Source organism: Octopus bimaculoides, chromosome 6 (genome assembly GCF_001194135.2).
Source record: "Octopus bimaculoides isolate UCB-OBI-ISO-001 chromosome 6, ASM119413v2, whole genome shotgun sequence".
Classification (NCBI taxonomy): Eukaryota; Metazoa; Mollusca; class Cephalopoda; order Octopoda; family Octopodidae; genus Octopus; species Octopus bimaculoides.
Window position 1 is genome coordinate 81939413 of NC_068986.1, and position 8325 is coordinate 81947737.

The 8325-nt window shown below is 39.3% G+C and overlaps 1 long non-coding RNA gene across 1 annotated transcript in view; it reads left to right on the top strand.

The window, feature by feature from the left end:
* The window catches only part of LOC106881658 (uncharacterized), a 200206-nt gene that overhangs the window by 14685 nt on the left and 177196 nt on the right, over positions 1-8325 (top strand). The window contains exons 2-3 of the long non-coding RNA XR_001410882.2: positions 3385-3530; positions 4303-4416. This is a non-coding gene — a long non-coding RNA (uncharacterized LOC106881658). The remainder of the gene's footprint in view (positions 1-3384; positions 3531-4302; positions 4417-8325) is intronic.

Below are 8325 nucleotides of genomic sequence, written 5' to 3' on the forward strand. Positions count from 1 at the left end.
GGGGGGGGGGGGCGATAGAATAAGTACCAGCTGAGCATTGGGGTCGATCCAATCTGGCCTTGTATCAAAATTTGAAACTAATATTTCTTCTAGACTTGCACAATCGGGAGAGCGTCTGATAAGATGTCTTGTGCTTTTTAGTTACGATCCTTAACGTTCTGCGTTCAAATACTGCCGAGATAAACCCTGTCATTTATCGTTCTAGGGGTCGTTATAATAAAGTGCCACCCAAGAACCGGGGTTGGTATAGTCGATTGGTATACCCTTCACCGTGAGACCACCAAATGAATTTTATTTCTTTCGCAAAATCTGACGAGTGAATTTTGTGATTTTCATGCGTATCCTGTGGAGTGTTTATCTTTTATCTATCACTTGTTTCAGTCATTAGGCTGCGTCCATGCTGGGGCATTACCTTGAGGAATCATTAGTCGAACAAATCGATCCCAGTACTTATTTTCGTTTTAAGCCTGGTATTTATTCTACCCGCCTCCTTTTGCTAAACCGATAAGTTACGGGGACGTAAACGCACACACACCGGTTGTCAAGCGGTGGTGAGGGCCAAACACAGACACAAAGACACACACTCATAGACAGATAGACAGACAGACAGACAGACACACACACACACACACACACACACACACACACACACACACGCACACACACACACACACACACACGCACACACACACACACACACACACACATACGACAGGTTACTTCTCAGTTCCACCTACCAAATTCACTCACAAGGCTTTGGTCGGTCCGAGACTATATTAGACACTTGCCCAAGGTACCACGCAGAGTGACTGAACCCGGAACCATGTGGTTGGGAAGCAAACTTCTTATCACACCAGCACGTCTAGAAGTGAAGTGGAAACAACTCCAACTGATAATTGAATCTATATCTTGTATATATCACTACGGCTCTCATTATCATATCTGAATTATTGTAATGTATTCAACTTAAGCCACAGCATCACCAGATAGTTCGACATTATCATCACCAAATACTGTATGCATATTATCACCATAATATTCTGCATTATTGCAACCGACAGTTCATTTTTTCATTTGTTTCTCGTTGCCTAATCTTGTTGCCTGTCTATGGCTATTCTCTCTGTCTGTACACCTTCATTTCTTTCTTTCTTTCTTTCTTTCTTTCTTTCTTTCTTTCTTTCTTTCTTTCTTTCTTTCTTCCTTCCTTCCTACATTAGACTGTACCATTTCTCTACTCCTCTCCGCGAGGGCTAAGATGTCGGTATTCAGTAGGAAAGATATCAGAGACACCTGTTACTGCTATTGCCATGTGATTTCTTAATCTTTCTCAGCCTTGATGGATGGGCTATTCTGCCAATGTTGATTGCATTCTAAAGCCCCCAGCCCCACCATACAAAAAAAAAAAAAAAGAAAAAAGAAAAAATAAGACCCCCTCCCAAAAAATAAAATACAGTAGTCTGTCAATATTGCAGTGTTAGTTAAGGAATTCTGCTTCAAAATCGTAGAAGTGTTGATTCCAGTGACCAGGGATCAAGCAATTAAGAGCCTAGGCCGTATTCACACAGTGTCCTTAAAAGACTCTTTGTACTATAGGCACACAACCAGAAACAACCCGAGTGTTTAACTGGTACTTACTTTATCGACTCCGAAAGGATGAATGGCAGAGTCAACGTTGGCACGATTTGAGCTCAGAACGTAAAGCTGACGTAATGCTGCTGAGCATTGTCTGGCGTGCTAAAGATTCTTCCTGTTCACCGAGAAGATTTCAATCAAGTTGAGACAGAGATCAACTAGCAGTGATAATTATGGTTTGGCAGGGAAGTTTAAGGTATATCTTACCAATCTAACCTTTTGTCGAGATTATTATGGCAACGAATGGATAAAATACCGTTAACAGGAGAGGAGAAAATGGAAAAGTGTACGAGCAAATTTCTTTGAGAGTGGCTTGGTTTCCCATCGTGCTTTACAGGAGCTAGGCTGTACAGAAAAAGCGCCACATCAAAATTTCAGTTACTTTAAATATCGCTAGCAGAGGAGTCTAAAATAACAAAACCCTGCTTCTATATTCTGCTACGGGAGTCAGTGGACTCCATTGTTTATCCGACCTAACCAGTGGTGTTAAGAGGAAGGAAATGGAGCGTAAGAAAAGCTGATGATGTGGAAGAGATCAGTGGAGAAATAAAAATAAAATGGTAATGAATGGAAAAAAACCCCACCAGAGTTGGATCGGGATGGATATGGAACAGATGAATTTTCCATTAAAACAGCAAACGTAGGTATTTTGCTAAAAAAAAAAAAAAAAATAGCAAATGCAGGTATTTTGATTTTTAAAATGAGATTGAGGATTCAGAAGGTAATATAAATTGGCAGTTTTGAAGGAGAGCAACAAAAGTTATTGTGAAACATGTATAAAATGAAAGCAGCCAGGTCGATACTCTTTCTAAAAGTGGTTTATAATGTACGTCCATCTTCAGTTAACATTAGACTGTGGCTAGGGCAGTGAGCTGGTAGAATCGTTAGCACGGCGAGAAAAATACCGCATTTCGTTCGTCTTCACGTTCTGAGTTAAAGTTCCGCCGAGGTTGACTTTGTCTTTCATCACTTTCGAGGTCGATAAAATAAGTACAAATTGAACACTGGGATCGACTTAACCCTCACTCCACCGAAGTTACTGGCCTTGTGCTAAAATTTGAAACCAATATTAAATTGTGGCGCTGGTGTGACATTGCTGATTGGCATCGGCGTGGTAGTTATGCATTGCTGAAGCACGTTCAGGCAGCTTGAAAGTCATCCTTTGCAGAATATGTCTAGCGGCATAAACAAGTCTTGAGTATCCTTGCTGATACACTAAAGCAACAATGAAGTTACGGCAAGCATCATCTAGTTGCACCTTGTTTCCTAAAGCAATGATTAAGATAAGATTTAAACAGTGGAGGCGCGTGGCTTAGTGGTTAGGGTGTCAGCATCATGATCGTAAGATTATGTTTCGATTCCGGGACCGGGCGACGCGTTGTGTTCTTGAGCAAAACACTTAATTTCACGCTGCTCCAGTCCACTCAGCCTGCAAAAATGAGTAACGCTGAGATGGACTGCCGTCCCGCCCAGCAGGGGAACACATACGCCATTGAAACCGGGAAACCGGGCCCATGAGCCTAGCCAAGCTTTAAAAGGGCGATTTATTTATTTTATTAGTTTAAACAGATGAAAGCCGAAAGATACTAATGACTAATGTGCAGGTGGATTTGGAGGAAGTTCTTGTATTCTCAAACTATATTACAAAGGTTATATAGAGTATTTCCACACAAATTCCTATATTATTTTAATTGTATCCATCTATTCACATTATATTTTACATTCTATCTTTTACCGTTTTTTTTGTTTCAGTCATGCTGAGGCACCACTTTGAAGGGATTAGTCGAAGAAATCGATCTCATCACTTATATTCTACCAGCCTCTTTAGCCGAACCGCTCAAGTAGAGGGACGCAAGTGAACCAAGACCGATTTTGAAACAATAGTGGGGGACAAACAGGTACAAAAATACACAGCACACTCACACGTTCTTTTAATTTCCATTTACCAAGTCCTATTCACAAGGCTTTGGCAGAAGACACTTACGCAAGGTGCCACGTAGTGGGACTGAACCTGGAACCCTGTGGGTGGAGGCAAACTTCTTACCACTCAGCCACGCTTTTGCTTATATTATATTTATGTATTTTTTATTATTCACACATATCTTTTATTCATATTTTTCTGACACCCTATATTCTAAATAGCTGAGTAAAATAACTAATTACTAATGATTATGTATAATATATAATCTTCTTAACTCAGCATATATTAGTTTTTCTCTTTTTTTTTCTTTTGTTAGAAAGCAATTGTTTTATCGTCTGAAGACTACCAAATTTTTGAAGGAATGAAACTTAAAGATGCCTAATATTTAACAGATCATATCATATCCCAAACATATATTTGAATATAATAGCTGTAGAAATAGCGCTCAATTCATGTAGAGCTTATTAATTGATAGTGCGCTTCTGTGTGACTCAGAGTCTCACTAAATACGATTCTTCGAACGACCAAAGGTTTATCTCCTTGTTACTTGGTACAAATCTAACAATATACGTGTTTCTTTACTGAAATGACTGGGATTTGTTTGAGAGCTAAAGCTATTTGTTAACCGAAACACTTCCCTCTCTGTACACCACGCGCACATTCTCCATTTTGTTAATTGATTTTGACTGACACAGACGACCACCAGTTTACTCTGTTTTTATTTTCTTTTGATAAATTATCTTCACCAGCTACGCTCACATTTTGGAATGGAGTTTCTTCTTTACTTCGTTCTCTCTATAATTGTCTTAATATGACATGGCAACCAAGGACACGGTTTCAAGATAGCCACGACAAATATTCCCGTAAGTGATTCGATCTTTCTACTTAATTGTTATCTTTCAGAAGTTTTATGATTCAAATTAGCTTTCATCGCATGGGGAATGTATCTTTGGAGGCGAAAATCCACAACAATTTAACATCCTCACCACACCAACACACTAACACACATAAACACACACACACACACACACATAAACACAGACACACACACATAAACACACACACACATATGCACAACCCTCCCCTCTCTCTGTGTAAATACAACATTTTCCGCTCTGGTCTTTCTCTTTCCCCAACAACACTATCAGTTATATGGAATTTCAATTTTAATTAATTTTTCTTCCTAAATTCCATCATTGTAACATGATAGAATGAGTTGATTTATTTCGTTGTAACATGACACAACAATCAAACGACTTAGCATATCTGTTCGTTCATTAACAATATTTTCAACTAAACACATACACAGCACAGTTATAACAAATAATCAACTAAACTGCCGTTACTGCTGTTGTTGCTGCCGCTGTTGTAACTGTTGTTGTTGTTGCTGTTGGTGTTGTTGGCGCTATTGGTATTGTTGGTATTGCTGGTGATGTTGATGATCGCTGCCGTTGTGGTGTTGTTGTTGGTGTTGTCATTTCATTTTAGTTAGATAAGCTTCTTTGAAATGATTTATCTCAAATGAGTTGTGTTAAGGCATTTAACCTGCAACCTTCATCTAAATGGAAAACTTCCATTAAATTTCTGAAAATTTATAACATCAATAATTTCCATAGCCAGAATTACCCTGTGTATGGTAATGAAAAACGCCAGGAGCTGGGTACGAAGTGGGTATTTGGCCGAGTAGAAGCCACGTATATGATTACATTCTGCTTTGTTGTTCTCTTCTGAATTTATCAATAATTATTGATACAGATATTTTTATGTGATAAAAAGAAATTCATTATTTTAGATTGTCACTTATTCTAACAGACACCACTACAACCATCACCCCTACCATTATACTAACATATACTTCTGTCAAGAAAACTATATATTCTACCGCTTAAAATACTACCACTGACTAGATGCACTACCATCAAAACCAAACATGAGCAATATTTTTGGAGAAGCGGGCCGCATGAGACGTGACTCATCATCAGGCGGGTCGCATTACTAAAAGAATTCTAATTAAGTTTTCGCTGGTGTGTCATTCATAAAGTCTGGCGACCCGCAGTTTGTCCGTGACTGATCTAAACTATTCCACACTATTTAAAGCACTCTCAAGGAGACAAGTTGGCAGAATTGCTGGCATGCCGGACAAAATACTTAGCGGTATTTCTTATTGCTGGCAGAATCGTTAGCATGCCGGGCGAAATGCTTAGCGGTATTTCGTCTGCTGTTACGTTCTGAGTTCAAATTCCGCCGAGGTCGACTTTGCCTTTCATCCTTTCGGGGTCGATAAATTAAGTATCAGTTACGCACTGGGGTCGATGTAATCGACTTAATCCGTTCGTCTGTTCTTGTTTGTTCCCTCTATGTTTAGCCCCTTGTGGGCAATAACGAAATAGGTATTTCTTATTGCTCTTTACGTCCAAATGCCACCGAAGTCGACTTTGCCTTTCACCCTTTCGGGTCGATAGAGTAAAATACCAGTCAAGTACTAGGGTCGATGTAATCAACAAATCTCATTCTCCCAAAATTGCTGGCCTTGTGCCAAAATTAAAAAAAAAAAAATTATTAGATGTACAGTCAAGGAGGACAAAATGTTTAGTGGCACTTCTGGGTCTTTACGTTCTGAGTTGAAATGCCGCCGAGATCAACTCTCATCCTTTCGAGGTCGATGAAATAAAGTACAAGTGAAGTACTGGAGCCGATGTACTCGACTTAACACTCCTCACATACAAATCGAAGACCTTTTTCCAAAATTTAAAACCACTTTTAGGTGTTCTGTTACCTAAACTACAACCAGCACCACTACTTCCATCTAAACCAGCGATTCTCAGCCATTTTTTTTTTATTTATGGGCCCCTTTGACTACTATTTTATTCTGGTGGACCCCGCTTAGCCATTTGATTTTAAAAAAATGAGTTTTATAGATACTTTCAAAATTCCAATTTTGTTTCATACACAACTTGTGTAGTTTGAACTATGTCAAACATTAGAGAAAGAAACCTTGCCGTTTCTAACAATAAATACATTCAAAGCAAATTTTTTTTCTGGGACCACTAAAATAGTACTCTTTACTCTTTTACTCTTTTACTTGTTTCAGTCATTTGACTGCGGCCATGCTGGAGCAGCGCCTTTTAGTCGAGCAAATCGACCCCATGACTTATTCTTTGGAAGCCTAGTACTTATTCTATCGGTCTCTTTTGCCGAACCGCTAAGTTACGAGGACGTAAACACACCACCATCGGTTGTCAAGCGATGCTGGGAGGGACAAGCACAGACACACAAACATATACACACACATACATATATACATGTATACATATATACGATGGGCTTCTTTCAGTTTCCGTCTACCAAATCTACTCACAAGGCTTTAATCGGCTCGAGGCTATAGTAGAAGACACTTGCCCAAGGTGCCACGCAGTGGGACTGAACCCGGAACCCTGTGGTTTGTAAGCAAGCTACTTACCACACAGCCACTCCTGTGGATCTTCAATTTAATATTTCGCTTGTAAGGACTCTAAAATTCCTATATAGGTCCCCCCAGGGTCTATATGAACCCTGCTTGAGAACCACTAGTCTAAACAATCGCACAATACTAAACTACCACATAAACTATCACATACTAGTTAGATGTGCTGCCATCTAAACTGTCACCAGAAACTTCTACATTTATTACCAGCCCTACAATCGTCTCTGTTGAAACTACAGTACCAGCACAACAGCTGCACTAACACCCATGATATTACAACTGCAGGTGTATTAATAGCTTAACTGCAACACTAGAGATCACCAGCACAGCAGCTGCTAACATCTATATTACCATCACTAGTTACAAAAAACCCACATTTCAACAGATACAACTCTACTAGCTTCTAAATTACTGTCCTTACGATTTTACTAACATCCAAACCACTTCTATTACAGTTATACGAAGACTGGGAACTATTATATGTTCAGCTGTGTTACTACAGGTGTAGTTAGTAATTGTATAACTATAGCTAAACTAATTAACAGTTAATGACTCCGTTTCTGTTACAGTAATTTACTAATACGAATACCCATTTTGCTTCTTTCTATTTTCACAGACAAATGGCGACTTTTTTTTATGTAATTGTCTTAATTTCATTAAGATTCAAATTTTAGTAACGCTACACACAGAAAACACTACTGAACATCCAGAGAGAAAGAGAGAGAGAGAGAGAGAGAGAGAGAGAGAGAGAGAGAGAGAGATAAGGAGAGAGAGAGAGAGAGAAATAAGGAGAGAGAGAGAGAGAGAGAGATAAGGAGAGAGAGAGAGAGAGAGAGAGATAATGAGAGAGAGAGAGAGGGGCGAAGTGGGATAGAACGGGAAGAGAGAAAAAGACAGACAGACTGACAGAGAGTGTGCATTATAGCTTTTACTATGAGGAACTGATAGCTCTTACTATAATTAATTTTTCAGCCTTTCTTTTTCTATGGATATGTTACTTTAAAGGAGGAGAGTACCCTGTATGTTATAAACAAAGACAAGGGAAAAATGAATCAGGATAGTCTTTACAATGTTAAGTCTATCTTGGCCCACTAAACAAGGATTTATCCCGGTTTCCACAGAGATTAAGCGACTGAAAATACAAGACTTCCTTCTGAATAGGACAGCAGCGCGTCACCGGGTTAATCCCTACCCCAGCTGCCATTGTTACACATTTTCAACTGAGTGAAGCAGTGTGAAATGAAGTGCCTTGCTCGAGTACACAATGAAAGAAATAAAAAATAATGCGCGCGCGCACATACCCCCCCCC